Below are 27,837 nucleotides of genomic sequence, written 5' to 3' on the forward strand. Positions count from 1 at the left end.
TTACCTTCACCCTAGCCCCATTACAATCCATGAATAAGACCTCATGATACTTGTAAGCATGCATTAAGTAATTGTTGATTGTTAGATGAAAGACAAATCTTGGAAAGCATGATTAGGAGGAGATTGAGTGACGAACCCTAGACACTTGAGCGAATAGAGCGGATACACTTCCGGTGAGGGTTCGATGCTTAATGCTTGTTCTCGGCTTTCACAAGCGTTCGTTTAGCAAGTCATTTGCACTCTTTAGTGATATTTAATTTGGTAGGATTCATAAATTGCATACTATTTTCACCCTATATGCTCACATGTATTCTTGAAGGATAGATTTACTCTTGACCAAGTATTTAGATGATTTTACATTAGTTACATGCATCCACTTAGGTAGTTTGCATTTCATAAACCCTTTCTCACCATGATCTTTGGTCTTTTTATTTTAAGCATGAGGACATGCTTGGTTTAAGTGTGGGGAGATTTGATAAACCCCGATTTTATGGTTTATCTTGTGCTTATTTTGAGGGATTTTATCAATATTTCTCACACTTATTCGCAAGAAATGCATGGTTTTGTGTTCACTTCCCAATATTGCTCTATGATGTAAAACATGCTTATTTTACCTTAAAATTTCCATATTTTAATCCTCTTCTATTGCCATTCGGTACCGTGATGTATTTGTTGAGTAATTTCAGAAATTATAGGGTAGGAATGACTTAAAAGAGAGGGAGAAAGCGTGTACAAAAGGGAGGAACATGAAGAATTGAGATCTTGGAAAAGCAGCATCGGCGCGCTCGCGCACTCCACGCGCACGCGTGGATGGGATTGGCTGGAAGCGGCGCGCAAGGATGGATGCATCCGCGCGAATCAGGAGATTCTTATCGACGCGCACGCGCACTTGGCGCGCACACGTGTAAGGCTGCACGTGACCTCATTAAAGGAAATCGTGCCTGGCGATTTCTAAGGCTCATTAGGCCCAATTTCAAGCTGTTTCTACATGGAAAAAGACCCAAGGATGCAAGGGGAAAGAGAGAGATCACTCAGTTTACACTAGGACATAATTTTTAGCTAGTTTTTGGTTCTTTGGTTATTCTAGAGGGAGAAACCCTTATTCCTCTCTAGATCTAGTTTTAATTTGATCTTCCCTTGTTGATTTGTGACTTGGATCTTGTTAATACTAGTTTTAATTGTTCAATTTGAATTTCTTGTTACAATTTTGCTTATATCTTGTGATAGTTTATGAATTCTTGTCAATTATCATTTTATACGCATTTCATGAATGTTGTGAATCTTGACTTGTTGATGTTACATTGATGATTTCTATGTTTAGTCTAGTAGTTTGGATGATTGTATGTTGATAATTGTTAGTGGGTATTTGTAGAATTCAATTTAATTGCTATTTTGAACATGCCTTTTGTTAGTGCTTACCAAGTGTTTGATGAATTGTTTACTTTGATTATGGAGTAGTCTTTTTCACTCTTGGCCTAGGTCAAGGGAATTGGGTAAACTTGAGTCATTGGGTCTAATGGATTTGATGGTTTGGGAGCCCTAGGTGGCCAATTTGATACTCATTGACGCCAACCCACTACTAATCTAATTAGTAGGTAGGTTGGGACTTATGGGTTGATGTGATCAGGGCCATTTGACGTACTTCAAGTCTAGGGGTAGATATCACGTACTTAAGACTTTGAGAGTAGACTTAATGAGCTTGGTTCCTTATAATTGTCAAGGTATAGTTGTTAGACAAGGATGGTGATTCCAATTTCCGAGCCTAGCCAAGAGTTACCTTTATTATTCATACTTGAAATCAACTTTCTCAACCAATTGCTTTAGTTGTAGTTTCTTGTTTGGGTTACAATAGAATTAAGTGAAATGTTGTTTATTCATTGAAAGTGCTTATGTTTTGCTTAGTTGATTGAATTAATTGTTGCATTTTAAGATTACTTGTTTGTTAAGATTCCCATTTATTTTCATGCTTATAACTCACAACCCCGGATTTCTAACCAATGTCGAACACATGATTGCCCATTCCTTGTGAGACGACCCGAGGTTTGAATACTTCGGTTATTTCTATTGGGTTGAACTTGTGACAACCAAATCCCTCTTCGAAATTTGATCCCCGAGGATTGTTGTTGGTAGAGCTATACTTACAACGCGGTTTTCTTGAAGAGAATCTTTACCAATACACCCTTGGCGCTGGCTTGTCAGTACGCATGCATACGCCCACGTATGCGGGACGTCTGGGCAGAGCCCAGGGTCTGCGTCATGTGTGTGTTTGCATACGCATACCCAGCAAAAGTAGTAAAAAACTGTTAAGTTCTATAGAAATCCCTTTTTCATACCAAACTTCCCACATGCATAACTTTTACTTAAAAATCGTTTAGTCTGTGAAGAACAAAACTCTCGCACGATCTAGAATTTTTACAATAAATTCGCGTTGTAAGTATAGCTTCTAGACCGACAAGAATTCCTTTCTTAAAAAAGTTTTGGTTGTCATAAGTAACAAACCACTAAATAAATTGATAACCGAAGTATTTAAACCTCGGGTCGTCTTTTCAAAGAATTGCAGGGAGGTGTTCTTATTATTGGTTATGAGTCTTGTAAATTGGGGGTTTTTAAAATGAGGGACAGGTAATTTAAATAACAGAAAAAATAAATTAATAATAATAAAATCTCTTGGCCAGGTATAAGAATTTGAAGTCCTATCCTAGCTATCCTTATCAAGTGTGATGAGAATTGGATTCTACTCCCACTTAGTTAAGTTAAGTGGACTAATTAATTTAATCCTCAAGTCCTAGTCAACTCCTATGGAAACACTATAGTTATTGGAATACAAATTAATCAACAAAGAATTCCAATTTCAATCAACAGCTGAGTTTGATAACTCAAGTGTTATAAATTACTTAACCAAAGCTAGAAGGGGAAAATATCTTAAATTAAATTAAAAGCATTCATAAATAGAATAAAACGATCATAAACTGAAATACCTCAAATTGTATTAAATAGAAAATCAATATAAGCATAAAGAGTTCATAAACTAAATTGAGAAAATAAATAAAAGGAACATTGAACCTGAAAATTGAGAAGAAGAAGAACTCCTAAATCCTTTAAGAGGAATCCTAATCCTAATTCCTAAGAGAGAGGAGAGAACCTCTCTCTCTAAAAACTACATCTAAACCTAAAATTGTGAATTATGAGCCGTATGATGTGTTCTCCTTTGATTCCTCCATTCTCTGGCTTATATTCTGTGTTTCTGGATTCAGAATTGGGCCAAAAAAGGGTCCAAAAATCGCTGGGGGCGTTTTCTGCAGATTCCTGTACGTGGCGTTTGTCACGCGTTCGCGTCAGCTGAGAGTTTTTCTTGTCATGCGTGCGCGTCGGTCACGCGTACGCGTCATTTGTGTTCTGCTCAAGGTGCGCGTCTGCGTCAGTCACACGTGCGCGTCGATGCCTTTTCACGCTAGGCACGCGTTCGCGTCATCCATGCCTTCGTGTCACTGCCTTTTCTTCAAAACTCCATTTTTGTGCTTTCCTTCCATTTTTGTATGTTTCCTTTCTGTCCTCTAAGCCATTCCTGCCTTATGAGACCTGAAAATACTTGACACACAAATCACGGCATCGAATGGTAATAAAGGGTAATTAAAATGAATATTTTTAAAGCATAGGAAACATGTTTTTCACATATATCGCACAATAAGGAAGGAAAAGTAAAACCATGCAATTTACATGAATAAGTGGGTGAAGGATTGAATAAATCACTTAAATTGAGCACAAAATATATCATAAAATATGTGTTTATCAACCTCCCCACACTTAAACAATAGCATGTCCTCATGCTAAATCCAAGAGAAAGGGTAAAATTAGAATGGTGGAATCTCATGCAATGCAATCTATTCTAAATACAATCTACCTACATGAATCATGCAATTTTAATTATTATCCACCTACATATATAGAGCTTACATGTGGTTAATTTGATTCATATTTTTAAGGAATTATATATGCGTAGCCAAACCTAGATCATGTTAAAGCACTTTCACAATTGAGTTGGGTAGACATATTTCACAAACTTGCAAGACAATTTAAACAATTAAGCAGAGATATATGGTGATGAGCTATTGAACCCTCACTGAATTTTGTGTTTACTCTCTAGTTACTCAGTGTTTATTAGGTTAATCACTCTATTCTTTTCTATTCATGCTTTCTAAAACTTTGTTCTTCATCTAACCAATCAATAAATATTGAATATAGACATACAAAAATCATGAGGTCTTTCTTAAGGTTGTAATGGGGCTAAGGTAAGGGTAAGGGCATATATGAGGCTAAGTGAGCAAACAAAGTGAATCCTTGATTAGTCTAAGATCTCACCTAACATATACTTTATAATTTAAAATGCTTTACCTAGCTACCCAAATTCTTCCACTTTATTACATACTCATGTGCTAATTTTACTTTGAATTTCACCTTATGTGCATTGATTTCTTTACTAAACTTATTGTTGGGGTAATTTTGTCCCCTTATTTACTTATTTAACTAAAAGATTTTTTTTAAACATAAACAGAACATATATCAATGCACAAGGTAATTTAATTTTAAATTTGTTTCACATGAGCATGCTCCCAAAAATTCTTATTATTTTATTGAATTAATCCTTTCCTATCAACCCATGTTCTCATGTTTCTCCACACTTAGTGTGCATCACAATTTCTATCTTAAGATAACCAAGGATTCAACTTGAGATTTTTAATTTGTTTTTCTGCTTAAGGCTAGTAATGTGATTATAGAACAAGAGGGGATTAAAAAGGCTCAAGGGGGCTAACAAGGGTGATGTAAAAAGGTAAGCTTATTTGGGATAAGTGAGGAAAAATTCAAATGATGGCCTCAATCATCTCTTGGTATGTATCTATATTCTATATTGGATATATAGATTGAAACAAAGTAAAGATCACCAGAATAAAAAAGAAGGGCGAACACACAAGAATGAAGTAATTATGGTTAGACAATGTAACCATACAATTAAGCTCAAAAACTCACAGGTTGTGTGTTCTTTGGCTCAAAAACCATATATCAGTTATGTATGTCATGCAAGTAGAAATCAAGAGTTCCCATTATGCTCAATGTGAATCTTAGGGTGGTCCTTAAAATCTTAGTGTTTTTCCTTGAAAAATGTTGTTTAAATTAACCAACATTTATTGCTATATATATATATATATATATATATATATATATATATATATATATATATATACAGTGTGGATTGTTGTGATTCTGTTATACTAAAGTTTCTAGTTTACTCTTTTTATTTTCAATTAATTCTAAATTATCATATGCTAAAAGGGTAAACTAAACTAATTAATCTATATATTCTATATCACAACTTAATAACTAAAATTGCAACTAGACTAAACTAAATATCTAATATATAGACTAAAGTTCAAAATACAGAAATATAGTAAAAATACAGCAAAAGAAGAGTGTGCAAATACTGACAGATAAAAATAAAAATAAAAATACAAAAAAATAAACAAAATAGGATAAAAGAGTCTAAAAAGTGGTTCACCAAAATAAAGTACGCCAGAGATTGCGACCTCCCCACACTTAAATAATAGCATCGTCCTCGATGCTCACTCAAGCTGGGTGTGAGAAGTGTCATCTCCGGAAGGGTGTGCAGTAGATGTCTCTGTGGTAGGCTGAGGATCTGCAGTCTCGGTAAGTGTAGGAGGAGCTGCCTGTTGAAACGGAGGCTCTATCTGTAGAAAAATCTCTGGGTCTGCAGCCTGGATCTGGTGGGGCTCCTCATGGTGTGGTGCAGCTTGCTCAGGTCCTGTCTACTCAGCCTGGGCATGTGCCTCCTCCTCATGATCATCCGCCTCCTCCTCAGATGGCTCAGAAAGGGTGTCAGGCTCGGAGGGGATGTCGTGGTGGTCAGATCGAATCATCAACTTTAAGAGCTCATAGCGTCGCTTGTTGCAACGGTCAGATCTCTCATATCGCCGCTGGTTGCGGCGCTCTATCTAGTCTAGCTACTGAAATAGGCGGTGCACGAGGTGGTAAAGGGGCTCTGATGCAGGTGGAGGTGCAGTGGTGGTAGCTGATGTAGCAGTGGATGAAGAAAGGGCAGCAGAGGATGTGGCTGCCTGACCAGAAGCGGTGAAGAATTGGGGTATATAGCCTAAAGCCTGAAATTTCCTACTGTGAGGGATAATCTTCTTGTAGTCCGCAGCAGTTGGCTTCTCATCAGCAAGCTCCCAAGGCACGTCAGCTCGACGGCCTAGCTGAGTGATCAAGTAAGGAAAAAGAAGGGTGCCTCTGCTGTGGACTCTGGCCATATAATACCTGATGAAACGTGGAAGATATAGGTCCTTACCCTCCATCACACACCAGATGAGGGTGATCATAGCATCGGGCAGCTCTGTCTCATGAGTGCTCGGCATCACGTAGTTACTCAGAATCTGGTGCCAAAGCCGAGCCTCATCATTCAAATACATCAGCTTGATTCCCTTAGGCACCACTGTAGTCTTTCCCATGACCCATGGAACAGTAGGATCAAGGGTGATTCTCTGCTTGACTGCATCCCAGTCAAATCGCATAAATCTCATATCCTCTTCAGCCTTTTGGTACCCATCCGACTGATCTGATTTAGGCAAAAGGTGGAGGATTTCTTCAATGGCTTCCTCAGTAACTAGAATTTGCTTCCCTCTGAGTTGGAATGCATCCAAGGTCGTTTTAAAATAGTTACAGTAGAATTCTCGGATCCAGGATGAGTTAACTTCAGTCAAGTTCCTTTCCAAGAAGAACCAGCCTCTCTGTTTTATCTGATCTGAGGTGTATTGTTGTAGTTCTTCTGGAATTTTGAGTGTTCTTTCCAGGTACAGGTTCCTCGAAGTGGCAAAAACTGGATACTTTAGCTCACAGTATCTGTTTGCAAATTTGACTTGATCTGTGGCAGTGAGGAGCTGGTCGGCCATTCCTGCGGGGTAAAGTGCTTTTCCCGCCAGGAATCGTCGTGGAGGATATCTAAAATAGAGGTAGAAGATTCTCCTCTCTTCCATTTGCCAGTAGTTGCCTTACCTTTTCCCTTGCTTTTGGGGTCAGACATCCTGAAAAGCAGAAATAGCGGGATATAATGGAAGAGCTAAAGCAGGAAAACAAGTAGGCAAATAGAATCATGAAATGAGTTAAAGATATGTACATATTGGACTGCATTCAAGTTGAAAGTCAGAGAATGAAAATCACAATCCAAAATATATTATAAGTGGAATTCAAGTTAATTAGGAAAAACAGTAATCATGCCTAGAGTTAGAAAGTTAAAGTAGTTAGGTAAAAAAAACCAAAAAGAGAAGTTAGAAAGTTAAACTTGGTAGGAGTTAAAAAGGAAGTTAAAGTGAGTGGCATGAGAATAATTTTCCTAGTTACCAAGAAATTTATAAATTTGAAGAACAAACAACTCATGTTCAAGCAAGGAGTGCAGTTTATTGATGATAATTCTTATAGATAAAGTAAGTTTAAAATGAGAATGAAATCATCAATAAGCAATTTATTACTCAGGGAACCAAAAGGAATAAGACTGCTGGCCCGTGCATTCATGAATTGGTTGGGTTGTAGCCAAGTAATGCAAGATATTGAATTTCCATGCCAATACATGAATGGGGGTAGAGTAAACCATAAATTTGCAGAAAATTGGGCAGCATTCCGGCTAAAATTGGATGTTCCCGAGTAATAAACAACAAGAAAAATAGTTCATATGATAGGAATAGTGCTGAAAAGATTAACATGGTATAATAGCAGCATCAAACATGAAAGAACAGCATATGAACAGGACATCATCACAGCCAATTCAGAATTGCCAATCAGATAAAAACATGTAGCAAGAACGGTGCAATTATCAGACCTAAATCCACTAATCACATCCTAGCTACCTAACCACCTAAAATTCACTACAACATGCATCTCTAACTATCCTATTTCGAACAAAAACTGTAAAATATGCAACTAATTGACTAATTGGAAAATGAAATCGGTGTTCGGCGGAACCTGGTGTGTAGAAACAGAAAGTAGGATCAGAGAGATGGTGGTGGCATTGGTGATTACGCAGCGGCGATGGGTGGTGGCACGGTGGCGGTCTGAGGTGGCGGCAGAGGGCTGTGTGGTGGTTTTTGGGGGGATGAAGGTTGATGAGAAGAGGTGAGGAGGGGGGTTAAGGTCGTGGTGGTTGGAGGGGTGGCGCGGTGGTGGCGGCTCGGTGTTGGGGTAGTGATGACAAGTCATCTTAGCCTAGTTTCACTAGCCTTTTTCTATTGTTTTCAACTGAATTATGCACTTTCTTGAGCCATAAGCAAGCCAATTGGGTAGATTTTCATGTTTCCTTTGATTTAATCAACCATGTATGAATTCATGCAATTTCATGAGGTTTTATGCTATAATTGTCACATATTATGAAAGAATGAATATCTCATGATTTTGAGCATAGCTTTGATGTGTTTGGTTGATTAATGATAGGTGAAGAAAGCTTGGAGAAAGGTTGAAGCAAGAAGGAATGGCTAGGAGGAAGAGAGGACAAAAAGTTTGAGCAAAAGTTTGCCTCAAACTTTAGCTCAAACTTTTGGATTAATTGAAAATGAACCAGGGAGCAAAAAGCTGGACCAAAAGTTAGCCTCAAACTTTTTGGCTAACTTTTGGGCAAAAAGCTGGAGCAAAAGTTAGCCTCAAACTTTTTGGCTAACTTTTGGGCAGAAAGCTGGAGCAAAAGTTAGCCTCAAACTTTTTGGCTAACTTTTGGGCAAAAAGCTGGAGCAAAAGTTAGCCTCAAACTTTTTGGCTAACTTTTGGCATCACAAATCAACACCCTGGAGAGCAAAAGTTTGCGCCAACGTTAGCCCCTAACTTTTTGGCTAACGTTGGCGCATGAAAAACACACCCTGGAGAGCAAAAGTTTGCGCCAACGTTTGCGCCAAAAGTTTTCATGATTCCAACCCGGTTCAATTCGGTTCTTCTCCAAACTCCAAGAGCAATCAACCAAGGCCTCTATCAACCCAATTCCATCAAGAGCAAAGGCCCAATTGAAGGCTTGAAGACCATTTGAAGAAAGTGTATAAATAGCATAGGATTTAAGTTTTTAAGGAAGCTTTTCTTTTTAGTTTTCATAGAGAGTTTTCGGAGAGCTTTTGGGTGTTGAGTGAATTTTAATTTCTAAGTCTCGGGGAAGGAGAATTGAATTCCCTTCCTCTTAGTTTTCTTGCTTTCAATTTCAATTACACTCATCTTGGATCTTGGGTTGGAGAATTGAAGGAATTCTGTTTCAATCTCACCTTGGGATCTTGTTTAATTCTCTGCTTAATTGAATTTCAGTTTCGGTTAATTGCTTCTTCATCTACTTTCTTTGCAATTTACAATTTCTTTGCAATTGTTCTTGTGGGATCTAGGAAGGCATTGAGATCTAGACTTGGTTATCTAGTCTCTTGGGTCCTGAGATCTGAATTCCAATTTTACATCCTCTATTTAATGCTTTTTTTCAATCTCATTTACGTTTCTGTTTTAAGATCCGGTTCAATTCAAGTCATCCTTTATTCCTCTGCTTGTTGCAATTTTACTTTTCCTTGTTAAATTTCTGCAAATCCAATTCCCAATTCCCTTTACAATTCAAGCCATTTACATTACTTGCACTTTAAGATTCTGCAATTTACATTTCTTGCGTTCTAAGTTTCTGCCATTTAATTTCTTGTTCTTTAAGATTTAGCACTTTAAATTTCAGTTCTCTTTAATTTCATGCAAATTACCCATTCCCTTTACTTTCTATGCAATTTAAATTCTGCAAATCACAAATCTCTCAACCAAATCTTGATTCGCTTGACTAAATCAACCACTAAACTAAAATTGCTCAATCCTTCAATCCCTGTGGGATCGACCTCACTCCCGTGAGTTATTATTACTTGATGCGACCCGGTGCACTTGCCGGTTAGATCTGGGTGTTTTGGAGAAATTCGTTTTTCCGCAAAAATATCCCATCAGGTAGCGACAGTGGGGTCATGGAGGTTGGAGGAGAAGGGAAAGGGAAGAATGGGGAAAGAAGCAGGGGGGTGGGGTCGGTGGCGGTCCGGCGGCTGGGATGGCGGTGGGGCGACGGGTCTGGGAGGCTGGGAGAGGTGGTGGTTTGGAGGGTGGGAGAAGAGAAGTTGCAGAGGGGGGTGGGGGGTTTCGCGTGAATGGGTAAGATTTCACCTGAATGGGGGTTAGTGTTTTTGAATCCACGCGAATGCCTGGGGCACGTGATGAGCGTATAATTTATACGCTTTTTGGCATTGTTTTTAGTATGTTTTTAATATATTTTAGTTAGTTTTTATTATGTTTTTATTAGTTTTTAAATAAAAATCACAATTATGGACTTTACTATGAGTTTTTGTGTTTTTCTGTGATTTCAGGTATTTTCTGGCTGAAATTGAGGGACCTGAGCAAAAATCTGATTCAGAGGCTGAAAAAGGACTGAAGATGCTGTTGGATTCTGACCTCCCTGCACTCAAAGTGGATTTTTGGGAGCTACAGAAGCTCAATTGGCGCGCTCTTAATTGCGTTGGAAAGTAGACATCCTGGGCTTTCCAACAATATAAAATAGTTCATACTTTGCCCGAGATTTGATGGCGCAAACAGGCGTTTCAAGTCAGCTCAAGAATTCTGGTGTTTAACTCCAAAACTGGCACAAAAGCTGGAGTTAAACGCCCAAACTGGCACAAAAGCTGGCGTTTAACTCCAAGAAAAGTCTCTACACATGAAATCTTCAATGTTCAGCCCAAGCACACACCAAGTAGGCTCGGAAGAAGATTTCTGCATTAATTACTGATTTCTGTAAACCCTAGGCTACTAGTTATCTATAAATAGGACCTTTTGCTACTGTATTTTCATCTTTTGATCATCCTGGAATCATGTTTTGATGATTGAACCCTCTTTGGGAGGCTGGCCATTCGGCCATGCCTAGACCTTTTGTTTTTATGTATTTTCAACGGTGGAGTTTCTACACACTATAGATTAAGGTGTGGAGCTCTGATGTTCTTCATGAATTAATACAAAGTACTGTTGTTTTTCTATTCAACTCAAGTCTATTTCTTCTCCAAGATATTCATTCGTTCTTCAACCTGATGAATGTGATGATCTGTGACACTCATCATCATTCTCACCTATGAACATGTGACTGACAACCACTTCCGTTCTACATGCAAACAAGCTTGAATGTGTATCTCTTGGGTTTCTGATCTAAGATTGGAACCTTCGTGGTATAGGCTAGAATTATTGGGGGCCATTCCTGAGATCCGGAACGTCTAAACCTTGTCTGTGGTATTCTGAGTAGGATATGGAAAGGGATGACTGTGACGAGCTTCAAACTCGTGATTGTGGGGCGTGTGACAGACGCAAAAGGATCAATGGATCCTATTCCGACATGATCGAGAACCGACAGATGATTAGCCGTGCGGTGACAGCGCATTTGGAACGTTTTCACTGAGAGGACGGAAAGTAACCATTGACAACAGTGAGGCCCAACATAAAGCTTGCCTTGGAAAGGAGTATGAATGATTGAAAGAAGGCAATAGGAAAGCAGAGGTTCAAGAGGAGCAAAGCATCTTCATACGCTTATCTGAAATTCCAACCAAAGAATTACATAAGTATCTCTATCTTTATTTTATGTTTTATTTATCTTTTAATTATCAATTCTCCATAACCATTTGAATCTGCCTGACTGAGATTTACAAGGTGACCATAGCTTGCTTCAAGCCGACAATCTCCGTGGGATCGACCCTTACTCACGTAAGGTTTATTACTTGGACGACCCAGTGCACTTGCTGGTTAGTTGTGCGGAGTTGTGATAAAGAGTTGAGATTACAATTGTGCGTACCAAGTTGTTGGCGCCATTGATAATCACAATTTCGTGCACCAATTTTTTGGCGCCGTTGCCGGGGATTGTTCGAGTTTGGACAACTGACGGTTCATCTTGTTGCTTAGATTAGGTACTTTTCAGAATTTTTAAGAATGAATTCTAGAGTTTCAAGGTGATGTTCTTAGCATCACAAAAGCTGATTGATTCTTATCAATTTAGCTGCTGAATGTAATGTCCTGCTGAAGCTTGGCCAAACATGTCTAATCTTTTTAGACTGAAGCTTTAGACTAACATTGCATGATTCCTGGAATTCTCATTAAAAGTTTTGAATCTCTTTATTTTCTTTTCCATATATGTTTCGAAAATCACAAAAAAATTTATAAAATCATAAAAATAAAAAAACATTTTATGTTTCTTGTTTGAGTCTAGTATCAATTTTTAAGTTTGGTGTCAATTGCATTCTTCTTGCATTTTTCGAAAACATGCAATATGTTCTTCATTAATCTTCAAGTTGTTCTTGATGATTTCATTGTTCTGATCTTTAAATTCTCTTGTTTAGTATGTTTTATTGTTTTTCATATGCATTCTCAATTTCTTAGTGTCTCTTATATGAAAATTTTTAAGTTTAGTGTCCTGCATGCATTGTTTATTTGATCATAGTTGCAATTTTTATTGTTTCTCATCATTAAAAATTCAAAAATATTTTCAAAATTGTGTCGTTTCAAGTCAATAATACAGAGAATTGAAGATTCAGAACATTCAGCAGAGGAATCAAACAGAAAAAGCTGGGCGTTCAAAACGCCCAGTGAAGAAGGAAAACTGGCGTTTAAACGCCAGCTAGGGTACCTGGCTGGGCGTTTAACGCCCAAAAAGGTAGCATTTTGGGTGTTAAACGCCAGAATGGATGCCATTCTGGGCGTTTAACGCCAGAAGGACACAAGAGGGAAGATTTTGTTTTTAATTCAAATTTTTTTCAAATCTTCATAATTTTTCAAAATCAAATATTTTTCAAATCACATCTTTTCAATCATATCTCTTCAAAATCAATTTCTTTCCATTTTTTTATTTTTGAAAATCCTTGTTATAATTAATGATTTACTTCAAAATTTTCAAGTTGTTACTTACCTATTAAGAAAGGATCAAACTTTAAATTTTAGAATCATATCTTTTAATTTCTTGTTAGTCAAGTAATCAACTTTAATTTTAAAATCTTTCTTTTTCTAAATTGATTTTCAATCATATCTTCCCAATCATATCTTCTCAATCACATCTTTTTCAAAATTAATTTTTAATCATATCTTTTTTATTTCTAATTTCAAAATCTTTTTCAAAAATCACTTAATTTCTTTCCCAATTTTAGTTTTTGAAAATCATCAATCAATTTTTCAAAATTTCTTTTAATTATTTCAAAATCTTTTACTTTATTTTCGAAAATTTTTCCCCTCTTCTCACATCCTTCTATTTAAAGGACTAACACTCTTCCTCAAGGTGCAATTCGAACTCCCTCCTTCTTTATATGTTCGAATTCTCTTCTATCTACCTCCTCCTTCTATTCTTCTTTTCCTCTGACACCTCAAGGAATCTCTATACTGTGACATAGAGGATTCCCTACTTTTTTGTTCTCTTCTCTTTCATATGAGCAGAAGCAAAGATAAAGGCATACTTGTTCAAGCTGATCCTGAACCTGAAAGGACCTTGAAGAGAAAGCTTAGAGAAGCTAAAGCACAATTCTCTTTAGAGGGCCTAACAGAGCTTTTCAAGGAAGAAGAAGCCATGGAAGCCGAAAACAACAATGCCAACAATGCAAGGAAGGTGCTTGGTGACTTTACTGTACCTACTCCCGACTTCTATGGGAGAAGCATCTCAATCCCTGCCATGGGAGCAAACAACTTTGAGCTTAAGCCTCAATTAGTTTCTCTAATGCAACAGAATTGCAAGTTTCATGGACTTCCATTGGAAGATCCTCATTAGTTCTTTGCTGAATTCTTTCAAATCTGTGACACTGTCAAGACCAATGGGGTTGACCCTGAAGTCTACAGACTTATGCTTTTTCCTTTTGCTATAGGAGACAAAGCTAGGACATGGTTAGATTCACAACCTAAAGAAAGCCTGAACTCTTGGGAAAAGCTAGTCAATGCCTTCTTGGCAAAGTTCTTTCCACCTCAAAAATTGAGCAAGCTTAGAGTGGAAGTCCAAACCTTCAGACAAAAGGAAGGAGAATCCCTCTATGAAGCTTGGAAAAGATACAAGAAATTGATCAAAAGATGTCCTTCTGACATGCTTTCTGAATGGAGCATCATAGGTATTTTCTATGATGGTCTGTCTGAACTATCCAAGATGTCATTGGATAGCTCTGCTGGAGGATCTCTTCATCTGAAGAAGACGCCTGCAGAAGCTCAGGAACTCATTGAAATGGTTGCAAATAACCAATTCATGTACACTTCTGAAAGGAATCCTGTGAATAATGGGACAACTCAGAAGAAAGGAGTTCTTGAGATTGATACTCTAAATGCCATATTGGCTCAGAATAAGATATTGACCCAACAAGTCAATATGATTTCTCAGAGTCTATCTGGAATGCAAGCAGCAACAGGCAGTACTAAGGAAGCTTCCTCTGAAGAAGAAGCTTATGATCCTGAGAACCCAGCAATGGAAGAGGTGAATTACATGGGAGAACCCTATGGAAACACCTATAATCCTTCAGGGAGAAATCATCCAAATCTCTCATGGAAGGATCAACAGAGACCTCAACAAGGTTTCAACAACAATAATGGTGGAAGAAACAGGTTTAGCAATAGCAAGCCTTTTCTATCATCTTCTCATCAACATATAGAGAACTCTAAGCAAAGCCACTCTGACTTAGCAACCATTGTCTCTGATCTAATTAAAACCACTCAAAGTTTCATGACTGAAACAAGGTCCTCCATTAGAAATTTGGAGGCACAAGTGGGTCAGCTGAGTAAGAAAATTACTAAACTCCCTCCTAGTACTCTCCCAAGCAATACAGAAGAGATCCAAAGAGAGAGTGCAAGGCCATAAACACGTCTCACATGGCCAAACATAGAGAGGAGGAAGAGGCAGTGATCTCCACTAAGGAAGACCTCAATGGACGTCCACTGACCTCCATGGAGTTCCCTGATGAGGAACCATGGGAATCTGAGGCTCACACTGAGACTATAGAGATTCCATTGAATTTACTTCTGCCATTCATGAGCTCTGATGAGTATTCTTCCTCTGAAGAGGATGAAGAAGTTACTGGAGAGCAAGTTGTTAAGTACCTTAGAGCAATCATAAAGCTAAATACCAAGTTGTTTGGTAATGAGACTTGGGAGGATGAACCTCCATTGCTCATCAAAGAACTGGATGACTTGACTAGGCAGAAATTACCTCTGAAGAGACAAGACCCTGGAAAATTCTCCATCCCTTGTACCATAGGCACCATGACCTTTGAGAAGACTCTGTGTGACCTGGGATCAAGTATAAACCTTATGCCTCTCTCTGTAATGGAGAAGCTAGGGATCATTGAGGTACAAGCTGCAAGAATCTCACTGGACATGGCAGACAATTCAAAGAAACAGGCTTATGGACTTGTAGAGGATGTCTTGGTAAAGGTTGAAGGCCACTACATCCCTGCCGACTTCATAATCCTAGAGACTGGGAAGTGTATGGATGAATCCATCATCCTTGGCAGACCCTTCCTAGCCACAGCAAAAGCTGTGATTGATGTTGACAGAGGAGAATTGATCATTCAAGTGAATGAAGACTCCCTTGTGTTTAAAGCTCAAGGATATCCCTCTGTAACCATGGAGAGGAAGCATGAAGAGCTTCTCTCAATACAGAGTCAAACAGAGCCCCCACAGTCAAACTCTAAGTTTGGTGTTGGGAGGTTCCAACATTGCTCTGAACATCTGTGAGGCTCCATGAGAGCCCACTGTCAAGCTATTGACATTAAAGAAGTGCTTGTTGGGAGGCAACCCAATTTTTAATTATCTATTCTAAATTTTTATTTTCTTTTGTTATTTTATGTTTTCTATAGGTTGATGATCATGTGAAGTCACAAAAACAATTGAAAAATCAAAAACAGAAGAAAAAATAGAATGAAAAATAGAACACCCTGGAGGAGAAACTTACTGCCGTTTAAACGCCAGTAAGGGTAGCAGAATGGGCGTTAAACGCCCAGTCTGGCACCATTCTGGGCGTTTAACGCCAGAAATGGGCACCAGACTGGCGTTTAACGCCAGGAATGGGCAAGAAGCTGGCGTTAAACGCCAGAAATGGGTAGCAGCCTGGCGTTTAACGCCAGGATTGGCAGCTAGGGGCGTTTTGCACGCCACATGGTGCAGGGATGAGAAATCCTTGACACCTCAGGATCTGTGGACCCCACAGGATCTCCACCTACCCCACCTCTCTCTCTCTCTTCCTCACCCATTCACCAATCACCTCAATACCTCTTCCCCAAAAACCCCTCACCTATCTAATCCTACCCTCTTCTCCATAAACCCTTCACCAATCCACATCCATCCATCATAAAACCCCACCTACCTCACCATTCAAATTCAAACCACTTTCCCACCCAAACCCACCCTTAATGGCCGAACCATACCCCCTCTCTCCACTCCTATATAAACCCATCTTCACTCCTTCATTTCCACACAACCTAAACACTACTTCTCCCCCTTGGCCGAAACACTAAGCCCCATCCATCTCCTCTATTTCTTCTTCTTCTACTCTCTTCTTTCTTCTTTTGCTCGAGAACGAGCAACCTTCTAAGTTTGGTGTGGTAAAAGATAAAGCTTTTTTTGTTTTTCCATAACCATTAATGGCACCAAAGGCCGGAGAAACCTCTAGAAAGAGGAAAGGGAAGGCAAAAGCTTCCACCTCCGAGTCATGGGAGATGGAGAGATTCCTCTCAAAGGTGCATCAAGACCACTTCTATGAAGTTGTGGCCAAGAAGAAGGTGATCCCCGAGGTCTCTTTTAAGCTCAAAAAGGGCGAATATCCGGAGATTCGACATGAGATCTGAAGAAGAGGTTGGGAAGTTCTCACCAACCCCATTCAACAAGTCGGAATCTTAATGGTTCAAGAGTTCTATGCCAATGCATGGATCACCAAGAACCATGATCAAAGTGTGAACCCAGATCCTAAGAATTGGCTTACAATGGTCCGAGGGAAATACTTAGACTTTAGTCCAGAAAATGTAAGGTTGGCATTCAACTTGCCCATGATGCAAGGAGATGCACACCCATACACTAGAAGGGTCAACTTTGATCAAAGGATGGAGTAAACAAGAGATCCCACTCATGGACAAGAGCATGAGGAAATTCCTCATCATGAAATCCCTGAGATGCCTCAAGGGATGCATTTTCCTCCACAAAACTATTGGGAGCAAATCAACACCTCCCTAGGAGAATTAAGTTCCAACATGGGACAACTAAGGGTGGAACACCAAGAGCATTCCATCCTCCTCCATGAAATTAGAGAAGACCAAAGAACCATGAGAGAGGAGCAACAAAGGCAAGGAAGAGACATTGAGGAGCTCAAGCACTCCATAAGATCTTCAAGAGGAAGAACAAGCCGCCATCACTAAGGTGGACCCGTTCTTTAATTTCCTTGTTCTTTATTTTCTATTTTTTTCGAAAATTGTGCTTTATGTTTATTTATGTTTGTGTCTTTATTACATGATCATTAGTGTCTAAGTGTCTATGCCTTAAAGCTATGAAAATGAATCCATCACCTTTCTTAAATGAAAAATGTTTTAATTGAAAAAGAAAAAGAAGTGCATGAATTTCAAATTTTAAAACAGTTTAATTATTTTGATGTGGTGGCAATACTATTGTTCTTCTGAATGAATGATTGAACAGTGCATATTTTTGAATTTGTTGTTTAAAGAATGTTAAAATTGTTGGCTTTTGAAAGAATGATGGGAAAAGGAGAAATGTTATCTGATGATCTGAAAAATCATAAAATTGATTCTTGAAGCAAGAAAAAGCAGTGAAAAGCTTGCAAAAAAAAAGAGAAAAGAAAAAGAAAGAAAAAGGAAAAGCAAGCAGAAAAAGCCAATACCCCTTTAAACCAAAAGGCAAGGGTGATAAAAAGGATCCAAGGCTTTGAGCATCAGTGGATAGGAGGACCCACAGGAATAAAATCCTGGCCTAAGCGGCTAAACCAAGCTGTCCCTAACCATGTGCTTGTGGCGTGAAGGTGTCAAGTGAAAACTTGAGACTGAGCGGTTAAAGTCGAGGTCCAAAGCAAAAAGAAGAGTGTGCTTAAGAACCCTGGACACCTCTAATTGGGGACTCTAGCAAAGCTGAGTCACAATCTGAAAAGGTTCACCTAGTTATGTGTCTGTGGCATTTATGTATCCAGTGGTAATACTGGAAAACAAAGTGCTTAGGGCCATGGCCAAGACTCATAAAGTAGCTGTGTTCAAGAATCAACATACTTAACTAGGAGAATCAATAACACTATCTGGATTCTGAGTTCCTATAGATGCCAATCATTCTGAACTTCAAGGAATAAAGTGAGATGCCAAAACTATTCAGAAGCAAAAAGCTAAAAGCCCCGCTCATCTAATTAATACTGATCTTCATAGATGTTTTTGGAATTCATTGTATATTCTCTTCTTTTTTATCCTATTTGATTTTCAGTTGCTTGGGGACAAGCAACAATTTAAGTTTGGTGTTGTGATAAGCGGATAATTTATACGCTTTTTGGCATTGTTTTTAGTATGTTTTTAATATATTTTAGTTAGTTTTTATTATGTTTTTATTAGTTTTTAAATAAAAATCACAATTCTGGACTTTACTTTGAGTTTTTGTGTTTTTCTATGATTTCAGGTATTTTCTGGCTGAAATTGAGGGACCTGAGCAAAAATCTGATTCAGAGGCTGAAAAAGGATTGCAGATGCTGTTGGATTCTGACCTCCCTGCACTCAAAGTGGATTTTCGGGAGCTATAGAAGCCCAATTGGCGCGCTCTCAATTGCGTTGGAAAGTAGACATCCTGGGCTTTCCAGCAATATATAATAATCCATACTTTGCCCGAGATTTGATGGCCCAAACAGGCGTTCCAAGTCAGCTCAAGAATTCTGGCGTTTAACTCCAAAACTGGCACAAAAGCTGGAGTTAAACGCCCAAACTGGCACAAAAGCTGGCGTTTAACTACAAGAAAAGTCTCTACACATGAAAGCTTCAATGCTCAGCCCAAGCACACACCAAGTGAGCCCGGAAGAAGATTTCTGCATTAATTACTGATTTCTGTAAACCCTAGGCTACTAGTTATCTATAAATAGGACCTTTTGCTACTGTATTTTCATCTTTTGATCATCCTGGAATCATGTTTTGATGATTGAACCCTCTTTGGGAGGCTGGACATTCGGCCATGCCTAGACTTTTTGTTCTTATGTATTTTCAACGGTGGAGTTTCTACACACCATAGATTAAGGTGTGGAGCTCTGATGTTCTTCATGAATTAATACAAAGTACTATTGTTTTTCTATTCAACTCAAGTCTATTTCTTCTCCAAGATATTCATTCGTTCTTCAACCTGATGAATGTGATGATCTGTGACACTCATCATCATTCTCACCTATGAACATGTGACTGACAACCACTTCCGTTCTACATGCAAACAAGCTTGAATGTGTATCTCTTGGGTTTCTGATCTAAGATTGGAACCTTCGTGGTATAGGCTAGAATTATTGGCGGCCATTCCTGAGATCCGGAACGTTTAAACCTTGTCTGTGGTATTCTGAGTAGGATATGGAAAGGGATGACTGTGACGAGCTTCAAACTCGTGATTGTGGGGCGTGTGACAGACACAAAAGGATCAATGGATCCTATTCCGACATGATCGAGAATCGACAGATGATTAGCCGTGCAGTGACAGCGCATTTGGAACGTTTTCACTGAGAGGATGGAAAGTAGCCATTGACAACGGTGAGGCCCAACATAAAGCTTGCCATGGAAAGGAGTATGAATGATTGGAAGAAGGCAATAGGAAAGCAGAGGTTCAGGAGGAACAAAGCATCTTCATACGCTTATCTGAAATTCCAACCAAAGAATTACATAAGTATCTCTATCTTCATTTTATGTTTTATTTATCTTTTAATTATCAATTCTCCATATCCATTTGAATCCGCCTGACTGAGATTTACAAGGTGACCATAGCTTGCTTCAAGCCGACAATCTCCGTGGGATCGACCCTTACTCACGTAAGGTTTATTACTTGGACGACCCAGTGCACTTGCTGGTTAGTTGTGTGGAGTTGTGATAAAGAGTTGAGATTACAATTGTACGTACCAAGTTGTTGGCGCCATTGATGATCACAATTTCGTGCACCAGCACGCGATCGCGTGAATTGGGCGAAAAGGGTGTTGACGCGGACGCGTCATTGACGCGATCGCGTGATTATGGGATAATGAAAGTGACGCGTATGCGTGGGGCATGCGAACACATCGCTCAGAATTGTGCGAAACGCACGATTCCAGCATCGTTTTGGCACAACTCTCTGTTTCCAAAAAGGGCTCCAAAAAATCTGCGCGACGCGTACGCGTCGCTCATGCTTTCGTGTGGGATGTGCGTAATGCAAGTGACGCGTTTGCGTCAGGGACGCGAACGCGTGGGCCAAATTATGCCAAAGGTACACCAGCCACACGATTCCAGCCCAACTTTCTGGGCGTTGGATCTTTATGCCGATTTCCATTCGACGCCCACGCTTGGCCTGTTCGCTCGCGTGGGGTTTTTTTTTATATGCCATTATGCAGTATGCAATATGCAGTGCTAATGTAGATGCTATGAATAATTCCAGGTTCAATGAAAATAAAATAAAATAAAAACAAAAAACACGAAATAAAATTGAAAAAGGAACGATCATACCATGGTGGGTTGTCTCCCACCTAGCATTTTTAGTTATAGTCCTTAAGTTGGACATTTGATGAGCTTCCTGCTATGGTTTCTTGTGCTTGAATGCATCCAAAAATCTCCAGCACTGTTTGGAATTCCAACAGCCTCCGGGGTCCCAAACTAGGCATGTAAAGCCCTTGAGCAGCTTCAAATAGATTCTAAGGCTCCCGGGGTGTTGAATGTCAGAATAGATTCCAAGATCCCAAACCTTGCTTTTGCACGCGCCTTTGTCTTGATCTATATTTTTCCAGGCGGGCGGTTTGGAAATTGTATTCTCACCAAGATGACCAAACGTCTTCCGAGACCCATTCAATTGAACTTGATACCAATCCTTGCACTTCAGATTGAAGTGTGGAACCTCATTGAATCTTGCATACCAGCTCTGAGTGTGAACCATTTCCCTTTTACTCTTAAAGCCGCAAAGAGCTCTAAGCTGACCATCTGTTTCAAGCAAACCATATTCAAGTAGAAAAGTAAAGATAAAAGCTAAGGATTTTACCCACTTAAATTTAGTATTGGGTGGTAATGGCCTTGGGATAGGTGTTTCCAGTGGTTTTGCAAGCTCATCTCCCTTGTGTTCTTCTGTGAATTCTTCCACTTCCTTGCAATTTTCTTCAATTTCACCCACATCTTGATCAAAGTCCTCGATTTCTTCCTCATCATCACTCAAGTCATAAGTTGGAGGTTGAGAAAAATCTACCTCCACATCATCTTCGTCTTCACTTGGGTAAGATTCTTCAGGCTCAAGGAGTTCAATTGCGGATGCAAGTTCATTACTAGGAGAGCTTGATTCATGATCATTAATGCTAAGGGAATCAGCTTTTTGGTCTATTCCGCCCAATTCTTCACAAGGTATATGCCTTGGAGGTTGTGCACTATCCTCCTTAGCATCAATTTCAAGCTTCTTGGTGGAATCCTTTACAGTTCTCGATTCCCATGGAGGTTCAGCATCTCCTAAATCTTCAACCACTTTTTCCTCTGCAACTATTATGGCTTCCTCCACTTGTTCCAATACAAATCCATGTTCCTCGTTGTCCACCGAAGTTTCTAGTGTCTCCTTCATGCTACGCTCTTCTTTTGATTCTCCACATGTAGCCATGGGAGTACTTTGAGTGCTTAGATGTTGGAAAGCTAATTTATTTACTACCTCGGTTAAGGCAGTCGCGAATTCCAGTACATCCCTTTGCATCTTCGCTTGTCCTTGAAGAAGAACACGAAGGGTGTCATCCATTGGAGATTGGGGTGGATATGAGGGTTCATTGGATGGGAGAGAGGGCTCATAATACGGAGGTGGTTCTTCTTGATAAGGATATGGAGATGGTGAATATTGAGGTGGTGGTTCTGGGGAGTAATTGGATTGGAGTTGGGGTGGATATGGGTTAGGGTCGTCTGGAGGTGTTTGGTTGTAGGGGGCTTGTAAGTATGGTGGTTCAATGCTATGTTGAGGAGGTGGGTCATAGGTATATGATGGGGGTCCACCATATCTATCATCTTGGTATGCACCTCGGAATGGCTCTTGACTATAGCAGTTTGTTGGGTGTTGGTTGTCACGAAAGGGTCCACCATAACAAATGTCTTGGCATGCATTGTAGGATGGTCTTTGTCTGTGGTATTGTTGAAGGTGTTGCTGCCGGAAGGGTTGATCAGGTCCTCGTAGCTCCTTCCATCTCTGATTGTTTTGACATTGATGCATGTTCCTGTTATAATTTCTATTCCATGCAACAAAATTGGAACCAAACTCAAAGCGATAGGGGTGAGAATTCATTGTAAATAATAAAAATTAAAAATAAAAACAAATAAACAGGTAAAAGAAAATATTTACAGTAACCAATAATAAGGCACACAGTTGCAATTCCCCGGCAACGGCGCCATTTTGAAGAAGAAACTCTCGCGCGATCTAGAATTTTAACTATAAATTCGCGTTGCAAGTATAGCTTTTAGACCGACAAGAATTCCTTTCTTACAAAAGTTTTAGTTGTCACAAATAACAAACTCCTAAATAAATTGATAACCGAAGTATTTAAACCTCGGGTCGTCTTCTCAAGGAATTGCATGGAGGTGTTCTTATTATTGGTTATGAGTCTTGTAAATTGAGGGTTTTTAAAATAAGGGACAGGTAATTTAAATGACAGGAAAAATAAATTAATAATAATAAAATCTCTTGGCCAGGTATAAAAATTTGAAGTCCTATCCTAGCTATCCTTATCAGGTGTGATGAGAATTGGATTCTACTCCCACTTAGTTAAGTCAAGTGGACTAATTAATTTAATCATCAAGTCCTAGTCAACTCCTATGGAAAGACTAGAGTTATTGGAATACAAATTAACCAGCAAAGAATTCCAATTTCAATCAACAGCTGAGTTTGATAATTCAAGTGTTATAAATTACTTAACCAAAGCCAGAAGGGGAAAATATCTTAAATTAAATTAAAAGCATTCATAAATAGAATAAAACGATCATAAACTGAAACACCTCAAATTGTATTAAATAGAAAATCCATATAAGCATAAAGAGTTCATAAACTAAATTGAGAAAATAAATAAAAGGAACATTGAACCTGAAAATTGAGAAGAAGAAATCCTAAATCCTTTAAGAGGAATCCTAATCCTAATTCCTAAGAGAGAGGAGAGAACCTCTCTCTCTAAAAACTACATCTAAACCTAAAATTGTGAATTATGAGCCGTATGATGTGTTCTCCTTTGATTCCTCCATTCTCTGGCTTATATTCTGTGTTTCTGGATTCAGAATTGGGCCGAAAAAGGGTCCAAAAATCGCTGGGGTGGTTTTTTGCAGATTCATGTACGTGGCGTCTGTCACGCGTTCGCGTGTGTTACGTGTTCGCGTCATCTGGGAGTTTTCCTTGTCACGCGTGCGCATCGGTCACGCATAGGCGTCATTTGCGTTCTACTCAAGGCATGCGTCCGCGTCAGTCACGCGTGCGCGTCGATGCCTTTTCGCGCTAGGCACGCATTCGCGTCGTCCATGCGTTCGCGTCACTGCCTTTTCTTCAAAACTCCATTTTTGTGCTTTCCTTCCATTTTTGTATGTTTCCTTTCTGTCCTCTAAGCCATTCCTGCCTTATGAGACCTGAAAATACTTAATGCACAAATCACGGCATCGAATGGTAATAAAGGGTAATTAAAATGAATATTGTTAAAGCATAGGAAACATGTTTTTCACATATATCGCACAATAAAGAAGGAAAAGTAAAACCATGCAATTTACATGAATAAGTGGGTGAAGGATTGAATAAATCACTTAAATTGAGCACAAAATATATCATAAAATATGGGTTTATCAGTCTGTCCTTCAAACGACATAAACCTTACAAGCCCAATTTTCATTTGGAACAAGTTAAACAAAATTTGAGGATTTGGAAGCTAAGTTATAGCCCGGCGAAGTTTGGTCAAAAATCAAGTTTTCCCAAAAATACCAAACCTCTATTTTACCAAAACTCATATTTTAAAATCAATAGTTTACTTCCCAAATCAACACCAATTGAGTCCAAAACAAGTCTATATCCATTTCTATCTCTTTCACATTATACCTTTTTCTCAATTATATCCATTCTCATACCAAACAATCCAAATTCAAAATGACATAACTTATTATTCATCAAGCTACCAACATCTTAATTCATTATAATCATCAATCATCACAATCATTAGTCATCAACTCATTGTTGTCATCAAACATCACAATGATCATTGTTCAACACATGCTAATAATCAATTTCAACATTTTTACCAAAGTCACTAAGTTGTAACAAGTCCTCATAGTTCAACTTAACCTATGGTCAACTAGCCTACGTTTTCATGTTACGTTACATATTATCTATGAGAAACTAAAATCATACCATGGATGATTTCTCCCTAGCCAAAATCACCTCAAATTGCCTCTTCTTCACAAGCCCTAAGTCACAATTTCCAATTTTGCAAGCCCAATCACCCGAATTCCGTTCTATATCGCCAAATTAAACTCCAAATCAACAATAATACAATCTACTTCACATAACATCATTATAATCATTATAGGGCTCACTAATTCAATGATTCACTAGGGTTTAACAAGTTTTTATCTTTCCCATGAGTCAAACGGGCAATACCCAGTGATTACCCGCTGCTAGAGTTCACCTAAACCATCAAAATCATTCAATTTCTCAATACCAAAACCTAAGATTTTTGAAACTGAAAAAGGGAGATCTGGGTGAGAAAATGTGATTTCCTTATGGTGCGGTGTTTCGAATACCAAAACTTGCCAGCAAGTGCAACGGCTCGTACCAAGTAATAACTCAGGTGAGTGAGTGTGGATTCCATGAGCATTAATGGATCAAGCAACAATAGTTGAGTGATTAAGCTAATCAGACAAGCAAATAAAAGTGTTTTGAGTTCTAAATTGCATCAAACAATAATTCAGATAATTCAAGTAAGCAAACAGTGAATGGGTTGTGAATTTAATATGAGAAAACAGTTAAGGCTTTGGAGATGTTAAATTTCCAGATTAATAGTTCTTATCACTCACTTTAATCATGCAAAGGTTCAATTCATGAAAAACTTTAATTGACTAAACCCTAATTCGTTAGTCATTTAATATCTTCTAACCAAACCAACCGCCAATTCCTTGGTCACTTAATTTAAATTAGAAGTTTAAATCCAATCCTAGTTTATGAGCCACACAAATCCTAAGTACCCAAAGATAAGATGATTATATGTCACGTATCCCGTTAAGTCCAGGTAATTAGAGAATTGTGAGGAGTTGATTTCAAGCTATTATTCAAATGATTTAACTTTGCCTAAATTTAACAAGAATTCAAGTAGAAAAAGAATTATCTTCCAATATACTCTAATTCCTAAGATGAAGAACAAAATCAATACTTGAAAATAAAACAATGCATTGATTAAGAGAAGAGTGACAACAGTATTAATCCATTAAAATAATAGAGCTCCTAACCTTAACAAAGGATGTTTAGTTGCTTATGGCTCAGAGAAAAACCTAGGGTTGTAAAAAGTCTGGAAATATGGAATGAGGAAGAAGAAGAGAAGAGATCCCGAAGGGCTAAATCTTTTCCCCTTTTTATATCTAATCCTAATTGATTTAAAAATCAAATAAAATAAAAATACAATCCCTAAAAGATTTTGTTTTATTTTAATTAAAAATCCAAAACTAAAAGCTAAACAAGGTCTTCCGTGTATCTTGAAAATGCGCTACTGGCGCTAAACGCCAGGCTCGGTGTTTATCACCGCTAAACAAAGACAAATTTTGAGATTACTGGCCTCTTGGCACTAAATGTCAAGTAGCGGCATTTAGCGCCACTAGCTCACATTCTGGGCACACATTACGAAGCTCCTAGCGCTAAACGCCCAGTCGTGGCATTTGGCGCCAGGTGACAGCATCCAAATTTCTTCTTTTTCTTCTATATAAAGTCTGTCAACTCCCCCAAACTTTACCTGAAATCATCAAAACATTAGTGCAAATCAAAGTAGCATCCAAACTGGTCTTAAACACCAAAATCTAACAAAAACTCAACAAATCTATATCTTAATTACTAAGAAAATATAGAAAAGATGCTTACGCATCACAACACCAAACTTAAATTGTTGCTTGTCCTCAAACAACTGAAAATAATATGAACCTGAGATATGGGCTTGCACAAGAGTTGAGTTTCCAATTAAACTCATGTCTATTCTCAGAGTGGGGTTAATAATAATGTGATTTTGAATAGTCTCTTGGCACTAATTTGGGTAACAATTAAAAAAAAAAAACTGGCCATCATGACAGTTACTTTCTAATATTCCTATTAATGAGTCACTAAAATTTTGGAATCTGGTATCTCTTAAGGTTAATAATATAGGCAAATTAATTCCTATTCTAAAATTAGGTTTTATGGCCACTTGTATTAATCCTATATGTATGAAGTTATATCCTTTACTGCTATGTTCTTTCAACTTATCTTCTTCTAAGATGGTAATAATCTTATTACTACTTGTTCCTGGTTTACAATATTCTAACATATGAATTTCATAATTTCTTCCTTCCCAGAAGTTTCTCTTTTTATATACTTTATCTTTATCTATTATAGGTATATTCCAATTATGAAAACTTTCTTCTAACCTAGCTATTTCTAATTCATTTTTAGTTCCAGAGGTGGATGCTTCATCATTATCTGTTTTTATTACTAAAGAATTATTTTTTTCTAGATTTAAACTACTCATCGTTCTCAACAAACTAGCCATTTTATGGTTAGAACTTTGTGAGTTATAGGACCACCCTCGTTAACTAACGGATTCACTGCCTTAGTTAGGACTTACAACCGGGACTACGATTTGGGCTAACCAACGTATTAACAGTTCTCACTGCTACTTCAAAGTTTTAACTATAAAACTTTAGTTTATAGAGCAGATTTGTAGTAAAAATCTTAAAAAATAATACTTTATAAATGTTATCAGATACCTTCCCCTTATATATATATATATATATATATATATATATATATATATATATATATATATATATATATATATATATATATATATATGTATGTATGTATGTTACTTGTTCCTGGTTTACAATATTCTAACATATGAATTTCATAATTTCTTCCTTCCCAGAAGTTTCTCTTTTTATATACTTTATCTTTATCTATTATAGGTATATTCCAATTATGAAAACTTTCTTCTAACCTAGCTATTTCTAATTCATTTTTAGTTCCAGAGGTGGATGCTTCATCATTATCTGTTTTTATTACTAAAGAATTATTTTTTTCTAGATTTAAACTACTCATCGTTCTCAACAAACTAGCCATTTTATGGTTAGAACTTTGTGAGTTATAGGACCACCCTCGTTAACTAACGGATTCACTGCCTTAGTTAGGACTTACAACCGGGACTACGATTTGGGCTAACCAACGTATTAACAGTTCTCACTGCTACTTCAAAGTTTTAACTATAAAACTTTAGTTTATAGAGCAGATTTGTAGTAAAAATCTTAAAAAATAATACTTTATAAATGTTATCAGATACCTTCCCCTTATATATATATATATATATATATATATATATATATATATATATATATATATATA

At 38.0% G+C, this 27,837-nt stretch overlaps 1 non-coding gene across 1 annotated transcript; it reads right to left on the minus strand.

The window, feature by feature from the left end:
* Positions 1-14,029: 14,029 nt before the first annotated feature.
* Positions 14,030-14,137, minus strand: LOC148546121 (small nucleolar RNA R71). The gene has a single exon (XR_015901380.1). It is a non-coding gene; the product is annotated as a small nucleolar RNA R71 (small nucleolar RNA).
* Between the last annotated feature and the right edge of the window lie 13,700 nt (positions 14,138-27,837).

The sequence above is a fragment of the Arachis ipaensis genome, chromosome B9 (assembly GCF_059453495.1).
Source record: "Arachis ipaensis isolate K30076 ecotype BB chromosome B9, ASM5945349v1, whole genome shotgun sequence".
Lineage (NCBI taxonomy): Eukaryota > Viridiplantae > Streptophyta > Magnoliopsida > Fabales > Fabaceae > Arachis > Arachis ipaensis.